Source organism: Mycetomoellerius zeteki, unplaced genomic scaffold (assembly GCF_001594055.1).
Source record: "Mycetomoellerius zeteki isolate Tzet28-1 unplaced genomic scaffold, Tzet1.0 scaffold91, whole genome shotgun sequence".
In the NCBI taxonomy this organism is placed as follows: Eukaryota; Metazoa; Arthropoda; class Insecta; order Hymenoptera; family Formicidae; genus Mycetomoellerius; species Mycetomoellerius zeteki.
In genome coordinates, this window is record NW_017257947.1 from 326,315 (window position 1) to 341,941 (window position 15,627).

A 15,627-nucleotide genomic window follows, 5' to 3' on the forward strand; every position below is an offset into this window, starting at 1 on the left:
CCGCGTACACACACACACACACATATACGCGGGTGCAAGCGGCACACTCTCGTGTTAAAAACGAGGGAAGTGAGAGAGGGATAGGAAGAACGGCGCGGAGGGAAGGAGAACGAAAAGAGCTCTTCGTGCAGATAGAAAGAGAAACAGAGAAGAAAGACACAGAGAGAGAGAGAGAGAGAGAGAGAGAGAGAGAGAGAGAGAAACGGAGAAAGAGGAGCGTACACACGCGCGCGGAAGCGCGCTCGCGGGCACTCGGCACGCACACATGCACGCCGCGCGCGCACGCATACCACAGGACTGCCGAAAAAACTGCACGGGAGAGGCGCAGCAACGGGCAAACCGAACCGCGCGCGAATCAAGTGCTTTGGCCAGTCGCGTTCCCAATCACTCTACGACTAGGTAGTCCCCCGGTGTGTGTCCCAAAGAAGCGGCGAGGAGAGCAGCTGGGTCCTCCGATCCTCGACGTTCAATCGGCGCGCAAGATAATACACGCAGGACATTCTAACATCGACAATTGTCATCGTTGCCCGCTCTCTCTCCCTCTCTCTCTCTCTCCTTTTCTCTCTCTCTCTCTCTCTCTCTCTCTCTCTGTCGCGTATCGTTCCAATAATTCTGCGGCACGTGTTACGCATTAGAAAGTGTTAACAATTTCATTTTCCTCCTTCGCCAAATCTCTCGTGTTTCTTCCCCCTTTTCTCACTCTTCGTCACCACGTTCCTTCTCGCCGTTTTCGATCGACGAGGATCGTCGCGTACGTTTTGGAAGAATAAGTTAACCCGGCATCGTGAAAAACAGAGAGAGAGAAGAAGTGTGCATTCTTCGGATATCTCACGAGGGACAAGGCGGAAAAACAGTGCGCGCTCATGCGTGGATCGACGGGATCGCGAGTACGCGTTACGGTGATCCAGTTACGCGCGTTCTACACGCGAAGAAGAGGGAAAGGGAGACGATTTCCTTGAGGAGAGAGAAAGAGAAAACGGTCCTCGGTCACGGTGTGAGTGATGCTATGGTACATGCGCTATTAAATCTCATCCAACGTTTTCGTCATCCGACCCTTGTGTTCCCTGGGGGTCGTATCTCCGCGCAATCCCAAGTGATCGACGTAGTTCCGTGGATCTGAAGATCGGGAACGCAAGAAGAGCGCGAGAGGGAAAGTGCGTCACGTCGATTTGGGACGAGTTGCGAGGAAGAAGAATGAGGAGATAGCGCGCGCGAGGAAGATTTTTTTTCGTTACGCGGTATCCACGTGTCTTCGAGATTGTCTTTGACGATCCAAGGGTGATGTTTGTGAGGCGAGTGTGAAAAATCTGAGAAAATTAGGATCCATCGATTAACGAGGCTCGTTAGTGATACACGCGACTGGCTCATATGTCATCGTACAATCGCTAGCGGTCCGTTCGTCCGTCAGAGACGTCATAGAATACAATAGCGATCGGCAGCGATTTGTGAAAATTGAAAGAGAGCTGGTCGCGGAAGAGAAGAAACGCAAGAGTAAAAAAAAGCGAGAGACAAGCGCATCTGTCTACTCGGCGATATTTCGGCAGGACTAGAAGAAATCGGCGGAAGTTAGAGGAAAGACGTTCGTCCCGCCGACGTCCGATCCGTCATCTTCGTCGTATTAGAACGATAGAATCACGGGGCTTAGCGTCGACGACAAGGACGCCGGGCAAAGGAGGTCCAACACTTCACTTCTCGCTTGACGATCAAGGTACGTCCACAGCTGAGACCGGTGGCCTTCGGCTGCCTGTACGGCTTTCACGGTGTACGCGGTTGCGCTAGAGACAGAGGAAGAAGTTTAGGGAAGACAGAGAGGGAGGGAATGGAGTAGAGTGAGACGAAAGCGTAGAGGAAGAGGGAGGCTCGCTTAATAAGAGAGAAAGAGTAAAAAATTCGGGAGGGGGTACTTAAAGGGAGCGGACGAGAGGCAGGGAATAAGAGGATAGACGGAGAAAATCCGGCAAGGGGATAAGAGGAAGAAGGCGCGATTAACGTGGAAGAGGGAGGAGTGGGGGGGGGGGGGAAAGGGAAAAAAGCGAAAAAGAGTGTGAAAGAAAAAGAGGGAAGACGAGGGAGAGAAAGAAAGAAGGGACGGGCGTTTGCATGTATCTGTCGCGCGAGTCGTATAGCGGTACGCGTGCATGCAAATATAATGTATGTAGGTGTGCGTATTCGCGACGGTGCCGTGCACATGCACCAACACACGAGCGAGAGTATACGCGATGCGTGCATGCGTGTGTCCGTTGGCTCCGACACGCATACGTGTCGTTGAACACCTAGTTAGCGGCTAGAATACGCGCGCGTGTGTCCTTTCATGAATCCACATACGATGACGTGTCTCGTATGCCCTTGCCTATGTATGCCAGACGGCGAAGGTGACTGACGGCGATTGTGGCGGCGGCGGCAACGGCGACGGCGGCGGCGGCGGTGGCGGCAGTGTTGGCGGTAGCGCGGCGTTGGTACCGTTTGGACTGGCGCGGCTAGACTCGCCCTAGACGAAGATAATGCCAGACGTTAGAGAGTGCCTGGCACATGACGTAATCCATCGCTCGCTCGCTCGCTCTCGCTCTTTTCGCGCCGCGAGAGGCGCTCGATCCTCGTTCGTTGTGCGTCGCTCCAGGGCCGTGCCGCGACCGTGCCACGGTCGCCGTCGCCGTCGCGCCGCACCACACCGCGCCACGCCATGTCGCGTCACGCCGCGCGTACGCGCTAGACTTTACGCGTTCACTCTCGTTTTCCACGCCGCACCACACCTCCTCTGGTGCGCGGGGCTCCCGCCGCGTGGGAGTAATCGTTTTTTCCTCGTTTCCTTTTTTACTTTTTTTTTTGTTTTTTTTTACATGCCCGATTTCGTCACGTTACCGCGCTGTGTGTGCGCGCGCGCAAGAGGAGAGAGAGAGAGAGAGAGCTGTTTTATTTTTATTTTTTTTGTTCACTAACCGCAAGCGATTACGATTTTTTGAGGCGCAGGATTTCAGCATCCGTGGGGATTTACGCACGGTGTCCCGCGTTTCGCATGTACGTTGTATAAATATATGTATATACATATATCTATATACTTATGTATAAACATATGTATATACTTATATCTATATACTTATGTACAAACATATATGTTTCGTCTCTCTTTATTTATACGCTTACGATGCACGAGAGTTAGGAGAGGCCACGTGTCGCAAATGTTAAGCACGCGGTATAAATATTAAGAGGCGGACAATTGCTATTCGCAGATGATATTTCGCACGCACCTGCGGACCGCGCGAGAGTTTCTTCAAATCGAAACGCTCCTTTTTCAGCCCGCCTATTTCCTATTTTTACGAGAGACCGCAGGTTAAGCTTGTTGCACGGCTGTGCAGCAAGTTGAAAACACCAGAGGACCTAGGTATAAATAGATTCCGCGAGTACACACCACCGGAGAAAGAGAGAGAAAGAGAGAAAGACACGGAGGAAAATCGCAAAAACAGGACACGGCGGACTATACGAACGAGGGAACGAACTAGGAAGGGGAAGAAAGAAGAGAGAAGGGGGCCCGCAGCGGCTCTGGTAAAAAATAAGAAGCGCGCGATGATGATGCCGTACGTTCTTGAAAAATTTAGCCGCCGCGTGCATCAGCTACGTATGCGCCTCGTACGCGTGCGCGCGCATGCGGCGTGTAGCGATAGAACTTTCCGTTCAGCGACTTGCAGAAGCGGATTCTCTCAAGGATGATCTCGGACAAAGTTGCGACTCGCGCCCACCTAATCTCCTTTGTCAGTCGATATTTCGTTGACCGCGAGAAACTATACTGTTCCCATGACTATACCTCGTCACAGTAATCGTCACCCGTCCGATTCACGGGATATCGCGCGAACGCTCGCGCTCGGTAATTTTAGCTCGCACGAACAATTCAACGCGCGATTTATGATAGGACATATGACAGCGTGCACGTAACAATATCTTTCTTTTTCTCTCGTTCTCTCAATATATGTTCGATTACGAGAACCGTGAGATTCGGTAAAAAAGTCCGATTAGAAAAAAAGATTGTTAGAAGATCCTACGAAACTGCTATTGTGTTTGGAATTTCTATTCTTGTACTACTATTTTTTCTACTTATATAAAATCTTATGTAAATATGTAGGTACATTAGTAGTCACATGCTCGCATATATTCGTAAATTAATTCTTTAAAGTCGGTTGTTTCCGCAAAATAAGCTTAGTCGTTATTTTCAGGCTTATCTAGCTTTTCTAATTTTAATGTATTTTGTCGACACGTATTACTACTCACTGTCTATTATTTCGGCTATCGAGCGATGTCGATAGAAACGTGACCGGAATTACATTAATATCATCGTTTTAAAAAAACTAAACTCGTACCGTCTTTACGAATTATGTCTCCGTTCTTGGAATATCGGCGCTTAATTAATTAAAGTAATTAAAACAGAAAATCTTTCGATCCACTCATCGAGACGACCGCTAACCCTTATTAATTTATAATGCAGTTTGATTGTATATTTGCACGGCATCATTAATATGCCGGGGCAATTAGAGCAGCGATGGCCAGTTAATTTTCTTCGGTGCACCTGCATGAGAGAAAAGGGATGTATCCGGTAACGGTGTGTTCTCCTTGAACCATAACGGACGCTGAATCTCACCCGTTATTCTCGTTCTTCTTAGCTTCTTCAGTCCTTCGATTCACCGCTTCGAGAATTGTCGGACACTGTAAAATGGCTGTGCTCAATTTTTTCGTATCGATCTTGCTTCCTAACGCTATTCTATGCAAATTGTGATCCCTTCAAGAGGTTCGAAGATACGAATGTAATTTTACAAAATTTCATAAAATATTGAAATTGTGAAATAATATAGAAAATAATGTAATATAATATTAGAAACATTTCTTAAAAAGAGAAAAGGATAAACTTTTAAAAGAGAATATTTCGAAATATGTTCTGTCTGTAGAATGTACATGAATAATTTTCATTTCTTGAATTATTACAAAGAAGAAGAGGGAGAAAGAATCCTTGATAAAAATTAAGAATTGTGATAAAAGATTGGACTGATCAAATTATTCTTAAAGAAAGAATATCTCAAAATTAAGTTGGCGTAAAAAGACTTTTAAATTCAATTACTCTACGTATATATTAAAATACATTTCTACAGTATATCTATCGTTATCAAAGCACTTTTTGTTGTAAATCATATTTCGCAAAATTACCAGAAATATTGTTAGTGACAGGAAATTTTACTATGCGTATATATACAGACGTTAAAGTGACGAAAATAAATAGTCAAATTAATGCAAGAAGAGAGTTGCGTAACATATCACGATTTAGTTTCGTAACATTAAAGACAAACTGACGTTATCGCGCGGGCTAGTGCGATTCTACGAATAGAAGTGTAGTTTGTACGTGCAGGTATGCATACACATAATATGAATCGGTCGATTAGATTGTACGCCTAGTAACTAGATTACGTTCGCGACGGTTCGCGCGTTATCTGCGAAATTAGACCCCGACAAGCAGACGCGTTATTTAGGCGCAGCGGACGCTCGGAACGACCGCGTCTCGGTTGGGAAATCGCCGTTCGCGTTACAGACTGACACGTCAGTAACGATGCTTCAACATCGCGTATATTTTTGACACTGATAATTTAGCCTCGATGTTAGGCAGATATCTAGCGATCTCGTAGAAAGTATGAAAAAGGTTTATCGATCATAGGATAGTAGTCCTACAAAAATCGTACTTTCATGTTTTACACTTGCATTATTTGTCATTATAGCATTGATTTATCGACATTGCCTGTAAAATCGGTCGCGCTGATTTTCATTGGTTTATTTTCCGCGGGAACCCGCTTTGGTATTACATACGCGCGATATACCGATAGCTCAAGCCACGGATACACTTGAGGAGATTATCACGCGATATACATCGCGTATTCTATTAAATTTAAACATTCCGGAATGCGCTTGCGTCTCTGCGCTCGACGATTGATAGTGATCGATGAGAGAGAGAGAGAGAGAGAGAGAGAGAGAGAGAGAGAGAGAGAGAGCGCGCCCATGAACACGCGCGGATAAGAACGTGCGAGTTCGATAAAATTAACAAAGCGAATTCATTCAACGATCCGTCCAACGCAGCGTAGCACAAGTCAGTGGAAATAAATTCCTGCGTGCATCAATACAAGACGCACGATTAAATAGTGTATATATTACACACACACACACACACACACACACGCGCGCGCGCGCGCGCGCGCGCACACGCACACTATATGTTTGCGCGTAAATTCAGATGCACGGCGATTATGCGGCCATGCCACGTTTTGCATGCTACGCGTTAAAATTCGTACAGACGACTCCGTGCGATGCGTACCTTGAGAAGAGGAAGGTCGCAGGTGTGAAATTTAACAAATCGTAGACTACGTAAAAGAAGTTTGGAAACGACTCGTTCTATCGAGATGGAACAAAAATATTACGAGAGATTAATACATATATTAATATATATTATATATTTATAATATTAATACATGTGTTAATATATATGATTAATATATGTATTTATATTAACACATACATATATATGAATATGTATTTGTGTGTCTTTATTTTTAAATATAATGATGAAAAGGAATATATGGTACATAAGAAGAAGACAGGGAGAGAGCCGTTTGCCTTTGATTTTCATTACTATCTCCCTATGACAAAATATTAACTACGTTACTTCTCGCTCAGAAATAATCCACGGATATATGAATAGATTAAATATTAATCCTTTCCGCAGCGATATCGCGTGATATCGATTTCTCTTCTTGCTGGTTTCGGTAGTTATAACATTTTTAGAAATTCCTATTGGCACGATCTTGAAGAAATTTAATTTTACGTTAAGATAATTAAATGCCCTAATTATTTTATGGAATTGTCTTGAACGAAATTATTATCTTTATGTTTTCTCTGTTGCGATTTTACGAAGAATTCCATATTTCAATATGTAATCACTATCGCATCGCGGCATTGATATTAAAATTGCAACATTCGTATATGATTATTAATCAAATTATTAAACTTATCTCGAAATAGCTGCGATAGCAGCTATTTCTTCAATTGTAATTTGAAAAATCACGATCTTAAAAGGAAGGAAATAAAAGTCACATTGCATTGAAATGTGAAGCGAAAAGACATTGCAGTTGTAGTCGCTTAGAAAGATTGAAAAAATGTGTGCGCGATGCGGCGCCTATTGTGAAAGCGGCGAGAAAGAGCGTCACTTTATTTAAGCCACTTGAAATGCGCACGTCAGCTGATCGTGACGAATCATATCCGAGAATCCGGCGAGTTACCGCGACGAGGGTGTGTGTGTGTGTGTGTGTGTGTGTTGTGTGTGTGTGTGTGTGTGTGCGCGCGCGCGCGCGCAAGTATTTATGCGTGCGGGAGCGGGCGCGAGGTTCCTTCCTTCGGACTGTTCTTTGTTTCGTGCATTACATGCGCGCATGTGCACACGCGCCGCCCACATCCGCGAGCGCGAGCGAAAAAAATGTGCACGCGAGTATGCGTTTATATTGCGTTGCTAGACTGTGTCCCGGGCGGATGAATTAGGCGGTCCCCAGAAATAGGCTCTTGTGAAAAAAAAAAGAAAAACTCGCAGCCCCAATTTCTTTCTGCAGATCACAACCGCCTTTATCGTAGCGACCGAGGATCTCGAATCGCATCGTATAATTGTCGATGGCACTTTATCCGACTATCGTTACACGATACTTTCGCGCGATAATTGACGCGCTCGATAACAATTTGATCGATGATTGAAAAACCGAAGAATTATTGAAATTTTGATCACCTGAAAATATCGACCGTTACTTTCATCATTGTGGAATAGCTATGCTCGAAGGATTCGTCCAAGGTCACGGTCCCGCCCTTTAAAAAATCAAAAGCCGTTTCGGTGAAAACGTTTTTTTTAAATATTTCGAGTGAGGAAAAATAAGCGGATGTAAAAAGCAATCGCGAATCTATTTTTTTTGCAAGCTCGCAGTTTTTCATGTATCGCAATATTAGGCATTTTTTTTTCGTGTCCCATATCGGAAATTAATACGGCCAGTTAAAATAAGCGCATCGAGGCTGTCATTGGTATGATGTCGATATTTTTTTCGATAGCCAATAATTTCACTTTTACACGATGAAAGATTGTCTCTCAGACAAATGTCCAAATTATAAGATTGATCTTTTTTTGAACCGTAGCTATATTCCGTGTAATTGAGATCCCGGGTCCATTATTTTAAAATTCGTTCATGTATCTACTTGGGAAGATAGATATAGAGCTGATATTAATATTAAGTGTATTTTTTAAAATCGAGCTTATTTTTATTTAGATTTTAGGAGAAATCGATATGATACACTTGCTTAGAATGTTGGTTTTTTTATCCTATAAATGATTTCGCGTGCCACACGCACGAGATATATTCGCAAATGCGTAAATGAATTAATTGTTACAGGTGTATCTTGTTTCGCAAAAAAATAAAGAAAAAAAAACTTATACATATTATACATTTGTCTTGAAGCGAGAAAACGTATCGAATGTAAGCGGTATCACAGTCGTCGCTGAAAGCGTTCGTCTAAAAAAAATGCCAGCGGCGCATCCTCAATTCTTTACTACGATCCGTTTTTAACTCGCATTGTAAACATGTGTGTATCTATATGTACACATATATGTATGCGTTTCATATATATGTACCTCGCGATACAAACTCGACGATGTAGTCGACTGTCTGCGCTACAATTAAAAATATAGCCGCTGACCTGTTTTCAGTATTTTTAAGCGCCGACGGAAATATTCGTGGATCATCGCGCCTCAATTAATCGTACGGAATATCGTCGGAAAGTAGGTCGATCCGCGACGGATATGAGTGAAAATGATTTAAAGATCGATAATCGATAAACGATTGTTTCGTAGATCGATTTATATCGCCGCTTAACCCGTTTCATAATGCGCATTCCCGTGAAATATATTTTACACGGAAAATAAAAAGAATGTATTCTTACTCACGCGTCTTCTTTTCTACCATTGAGATTTATTTGTTGTTTTGTGGATGCTTGGTGGAACCTGTTGGATTAGACAAATGCATTCGAACGCAGTTGTCGTTATCCTGCGTTCAAATCACCTCTCCGCACAACGATATGGCACAAATTATATTGACGTAACAAAACTTTGCTGTGCAACTTCGAAAACGCTGAGAATCCAATGATAATACATAATATCAATCCATCAGATGCAAAAATGTCACGATTTGCCGTAAAAAAATGTCTACATGTCCAAAGTAATTTTTTAAATAACAATTGTATTCAGAAGTTGCGAATAACTGAAATAGCTAAAAGTAATAAACCAAGAATAATGAAAGAAAATTTTATGACGGTTTTTAGTGTCCATGAATGTCCACAGCCGTTTACTGTAGATACTGTCATAATTTTGATAAGTTCAATTTTCGGTTTATAGATGCAAAAAGATATTTTCTATGAATTCAATCGCATTTTTATCATCAAATAAAAATAGAAAATAACTTTTATCTGTAATTTTGGAATCGAAACTCATCGATGTCACGCTGGATTTCAGTCCCACTTGGTTGGAACGGCAGAATTGCAGTAGTACAAGATAGCGTAAGAATAGACGCGAGGTATAACGGTGGCACTAGTCTCGTATGAAGTAGCGCGTATTTAGTATTGGCCAGACGGTAAAAGGTTCTCGACGTAAGCCCTTCCTGTATCTCTAAAAACAGCGCGTGAGAGGAAAATAAAAACTTGCCACACAAAATCGGTTCTATTGCGAATAATGATGTCACGCGCGCGCGCGTTTCGCTTAATCAAGCAACCATTGCGAAAAAATTCGATAACTATATCTATGTGATCGTGTATTCCTTTCGAAGCTATTATTTTTTTCTTTAATTTTATATCAGTAAAGTAGGCAATTGACAAATCATAATAAGTTTTTTAAAAATTTCTTAACTATCAAAATCATAAAGCTTTTTTTCCTTTGAGACCTTTGTATATTATTATAATCTGTCTAGTCATAAAATGAGAGTTATGTTAGAAGCTATTCTCAAGAGTTATTATCGAGAAATAATTATAATGACTTTAAAATCGAGATATTGAATTCTATAAGGCTCTTATATTAATTATTTTACGTACATAGGCTTAGACACTCGCGTGTTCACATAGCTCGTGTTAAATCAGCTTTTCGTCGGCGTTTCCGAAATTGTATTTCCGCCTACGAAACAAACGATGGAAGAAAGATTTAGTCGTGCATTGTCGCCAATCAACCGAGGTTTACTCACCTGATTCGTCGGGTACCTCGGGCATTCCCACGTTTAGCGCTATGTCGGCCGGCCGTGGCGAAGCGTACCGTTGAAGAGAAATAATTGGTTGTTTGGCTGTCGACGGATTAGCCCGCTTGAGGTCAACGGCCACCAAATGTTTGCGAGTGCAAGGGAAGAGGAAAGGGTACCGGTTCGTGCAGAGGGGACGATGATGGCAGAAGGAGAAAGAGAGAAGAGAGAGGGAGGGGAGGGGGACGAGAGTCTCACTCAACTTTAGGGCAGACGAGTCGAGACGAGTCGGGGATCGGAGAAGGATAGACGAAAGAATGGGGAAGGTACGTAGCGATCAAACGTATGTGATGCTTCACCTCCGCCTTTTGTTACTTCGCGTGTGCAAAGTGCATTTGAGACCAGGTCGTCGCTTCCCTAAACAGGGAGATTTATCGTCGTGTATAGTTGCCGACGATCACTATGAATCCCGGAAAACCCCGGCTTCGCCGTTGGTAGGCGGCACTTTAACCGGCAGGTGCGTAGGCTAACGACGTTTCCAAGCCACTGACGGAGGAGGGAGGGGACCATTTGAGGCTTCGTGCTGCTTGGTACGTCGCGCTCATTAGCGCGATCCGTTGTCTATTGTAATTAGCCGTGTACGGTTTTTTATAGTTGGGTTAGCGTTGAATCAAGATTGGTCATTAATTTCCGATTATTAGTCCAGTACTGTAATATCGCATCGATATCAGCATAATATCCGAAATGATAAGTTCAATTCAACGTTGCATGGCAACGTTGAGTCGGCGCGGCGTTTCAATATTCATAAAAAGTTTCATAAGACATGTTAATACATATATAATGATTTTATCTAAAATTAGAGAGTTATTTAAATTAATTTAATATTCTGTACATTTGCTTTGAAAAATACACTTCCAGTGAGATTCAAACCCGGGATCCTCATGAGTTTTCGGCGTTATATTCTACACCATCTCTTCAATTAAATGTGTTACATATTGTCTATTTATGCTATAACCAACGTGCGTAATTATATATAATTTTCTTTCCAATAACATACACTCTCTAAAACTTTTAGAGTGAATTGTCACTCTGAAGAATGAAATTTCCCCCTTAAACATTGAAAAATTTTTTTTCAAGACTGGCTCAATTTTCACTCTTTAGAGTGAGATTCCACTCCAAAAAATTTAGACAGTAATATAAAAAAATAAACAATTTACATTATAATTGTTTCCATGTGACGACATCGAGTAAGAATTGGCTAATCTCATTTGAGCTGACAATTGAAGTAACAATCGGTTGCCGAGGTTCCCGGTATATCGCCAACACTATGCAGTGGGACACAAAACTACTATTAAAAAATCGCTAACTATTATTAACTATTATTAACAAACCGCAATTTTTATCCGATTGGAACATATTTTCTTAAACCACTCGGTGATGAATTCTGAAGAGATCTGTGAAGCAAAAACGATTTCGCAAACATGATATCAAAATTTTTGTACTGCCAATTAATATGGTGAAGAAAAATGAAAAAATTTGGATTTTCATATATATTAGAAGTTTTCCCTTGGCTGCACTAGTGCAACACTCAGACAGTGTAGCGTGTTACCATGTTGGTGGTAGACGAATTCATTCGGTATACCGTGTTTCCGCGGCTGCGATGTAATGCAAGTTTTATGCACGAAGCGGGATTTTGCTGCACCGTTTCAAAGAGATGGTAGAGCCAGGGTGACATTTAAAATTTGAAAATGGAAGTCAACCGAGAGCAGGATTTTAGCGCAATAATGAAATAGCGTACATACACCATGGTGTGTATTGCACCGCTCTAGTACAGTACAGCGCTTACCTATACGCAACTAGTGCGGTGCAAGACTGCACCCCAAGGGAAAACGCTATTAAAGTTTAGATCTAACAAAACAATCGCGCATATTTTCAAATTTGACAGAATGATTGATAAGTGGATTGTTAAATCGTTATTTTGACATTGGAATCATATTCAATTGAAAACCCTAATATTTCATGGTTTTCGCGAAAAAACATGTATATTTGGACTTGACAATCATATTGACAGCTACCAAACTCATATTATGACATCAAATTGTTGGTCATTGCCCAATAATATCATCTCATAACATATTCGAATTAAAAAAAGAAGGTAAAAAGATGTTGGTACTCTAATATGTATGAAAATCTAAATTTTTGTCATTTCTCTCCACCATATTAATTAACAGTGCTAAATTTTAACATTTTTTTGCGAAATCGGACTCTACAGATCTCTTCTAAATTCACTAAAGATTGATAAAAAATGTCTTAATCAGATAAAAATTACGGTCTGTAGCGATTTTTGAACAGTAATTCTTTTCTCACTGTGCGTTAGCCCGAGAGTTGTCATCGAACAAGAGCTAATTAGTATTGTCTAGGCTGATGTAGCCATGTTCGGTCAGGCTATATTCGGAAATATCACCTCATATCAATGGCCTCATATCAATGTATCCCTATTCACTGTATGTTAAACAAGGATAAAATGAGTCATTCGAATGGTGTGTCCGAATGTAGCCTTAATGACAGTTTTATATCATCAACGTCAGTCCAAGTCTCGGCAAACCTCACTTGAACCAACGTTGCGCCATGATCGATTAATGACTGTCGGTTTACCATGATATCGTCAACGTCGGTTCACGAGTCCGCATTGGGCAAGAATCAGCAAATTTTACTTGGATAAATGACGCTGTCTAATTGTTGGAATAACTTTTTTGTGTCTCATATCGAATAGGTGATCTAGAGACAAATACTAATGACGGACTATTGGCGATCTATTGATCCTTACTCAGGGAGAAATAAAAATCAGACTAACATCAGTTACCATCAATAACTATCAGATTTTAATCGACGTCGATCTGATTTTTATTTATCTCTCGTAAATCGACGATTGTAGAATATTTGTATATTTCTTTCGTTCTTTCTCGTATTTCCGTTTTCGTATACATAAAGTCTTCTTTATCGAAAGAGAAATACAACCTTGACCATAAATATAAAGTACTCTCAATTTATTGCATTTTCTTGGAAAAGAAATATCAAAAATGTTATAAAAATAAATATTATTTTTCAATAACTGTTTTTAATTTTTTTTTATTAGATATAGAACGTTTACGCCAATTTGTGAGGATGTTTTCTACTTATAGCTAAAACTGTATATGATATGTTCTATCATAAAATTGTCATATTTTGGAGGCGTAGATTTAATACGTTATTTAGATAATTTTAAATAGAAAAGGAGGTCATGTGCAAGAATAGATTGTATTCTAAATGAAGAATTTGCGACCTGCACAGAATAATTATATCTAACAGTTGCTATTGCTATTGCTAGTAGATACTATTCCAGTAATATTATGTCACATTAGTTTTTCTGTGTATGACAATAATTTTGACTGCCTATAATTTTTAACGTTAATGACAATTTAAAACATTTTTCAAATTATATATATATATATATATATTACGCGATATTTCCTACTCATTCAAATTATTGCTGTGTTTTATTTTCTTGCTAAAATAACTCATGTAACGTTATATTCATATATGTAATGGTAAGCAAGATGTGGACGGTGGGGATTCGTTCATGTATATGAAGGAGATAGGGTGTGAAAGGTTCAGATGATTACATGATGCAGACACTTCTGGTTGCGATTCAAGCATTCACCCAAACGCGTACAATGCTACGTTATAAAACGTTTCTTTCCTACTTTATAACAGCGAACGTGTGAATACGAACAGATTTTTATTTTATAAATAAGACATCGCAATTATCGAGAGGGAGGGAAGCAATACTTTTCTAGTACTTTCTGTAGCATCTATTCTATAATATAATTTTGAGACACAAACACAACAAGCGTTCTTTTTGCCTTTCTATCTCTGTGAATAAGAACTGAGAAATCTATTTGAAGGAGAATGTTAAAAATATATATTATTTATTATACGATTCTATTTTTGACTTTTTGCGTTCTAAACGAAACATTTATTGAAATTAATTAAATACGCACGGTTACAAACAATTCGTACGTGCATAATTACTGTTCCTTTATCCTAAAAGAAGTTCTCTTTCTGACTTCATATATACATATATATACATATATGCATTCACTTTTGAGAATATCCTTGAGAATCACCAAATCTGCGAGAAATATTCATTAAAATCAATTACGCGTGGTTGTAAATCTTTGCCACGATCATGTTCTTTGGAACTCGCCTCACGAGTCCATGAGATATTCTGCATTTAACACAACTCCCGTATTCGGTAAGGATTTATTACGTCATGTAAGATCAAGGCTTACCAGTTTCACACCGTTCGCGCACGTACATTCTCCATCTTCGTCTCCTCCTCTTCCTCCTTTCTCTCTCTCTCTCTCTCTCTCTCTCTCTCTCGCAGATACATGGATACATACATACACACATACAAACATACACACGCACCATCTTTCTGTCTCTTTTTCTCTTTCTCTCTCTCTCTCTCTCTCTCTCGCTCTTTCTCTTTCCTTCTCGCCCGTGTGTTGGTCACCTCTGCTTTTGGACACCTGCTGCTTCTCGTTGATGCAGACACGAGCCTGCAAGCGAGGCGCAGCGTCACGTGATCAGACTAGTCGTTCTATGTATATGTGAAATCATCAAATGTGTATACGGAAGGCCAGTGAAAGTAAGTTCCTGCCACGTTCTATGCATATGTGTTTCGCGCTTCGTCGTCGGGAAACGATAATGTTACGACCCTGGCGAGTTTGCATTCTTAATATACATATATGTGTGTATGCGATTTGATGCTCGCTCGTTAAAATCGAATGTTACTAAACGGGTCAACAATTTTGTATCAGTCCATGCGCCGAAATTACTTTTAGGGCGAAACGAGGACAAGTTAAATTCTTCTCGTGAAACTCGTTTTAGGTCAAATCTGCGTAAATATTTTGTTACGAAACCGCAGATGAAACTTAGAATTGTAACTATCGTAACCATCTTTTCGTTTTGAGATTGTTAATCGTAAACATAATTTAATTTCTTTGCAGCCATCGTTAATTTATAATAGGAATTTATGATAAGATTAACTTACTCATCTAAACCACTATTCTTTCCGAATCATTCATTTTTCATCAACAAGATTTTCATGGAAGGTATCAATTCCTCTTCTTCGACGATTGCTTCATTTAGATTCGAAATTCTCAATTCTTATTCATACTGTAATTAATTTGCCTCTTGTGATTTTTTTTTTGTGGCCATCGTGCGACACGTACCGCTCGTTCGGAATGTGCTACAGGCATTTACGCAAATCTGTGACCACGTGGATCACACACACGCGCGCGCACGCGCGCGC

The 15,627-nt window shown here is 40.8% G+C and overlaps 1 protein-coding gene across 3 annotated transcripts in view; it reads left to right on the forward strand.

Moving 5' to 3' along the window:
- The first annotated feature begins 398 nt into the window (after nucleotides 1-398).
- The window catches only part of br (broad-complex core protein), a 62,598-nt gene continuing 47,369 nt past the window's right edge, over nucleotides 399-15,627 (forward strand). For 2 of the 3 annotated variants that reach the window (XM_018460050.1, XM_018460057.1), the window contains exon 1: nucleotides 399-1,708. The gene's annotated coding sequence lies outside the window, so the exon portion shown is untranslated. Of the gene's footprint in view, nucleotides 1,709-10,567; nucleotides 10,598-15,627 lie in introns of those variants that run through there. The other variant, XM_018460056.1, reaches the window with a different exon arrangement.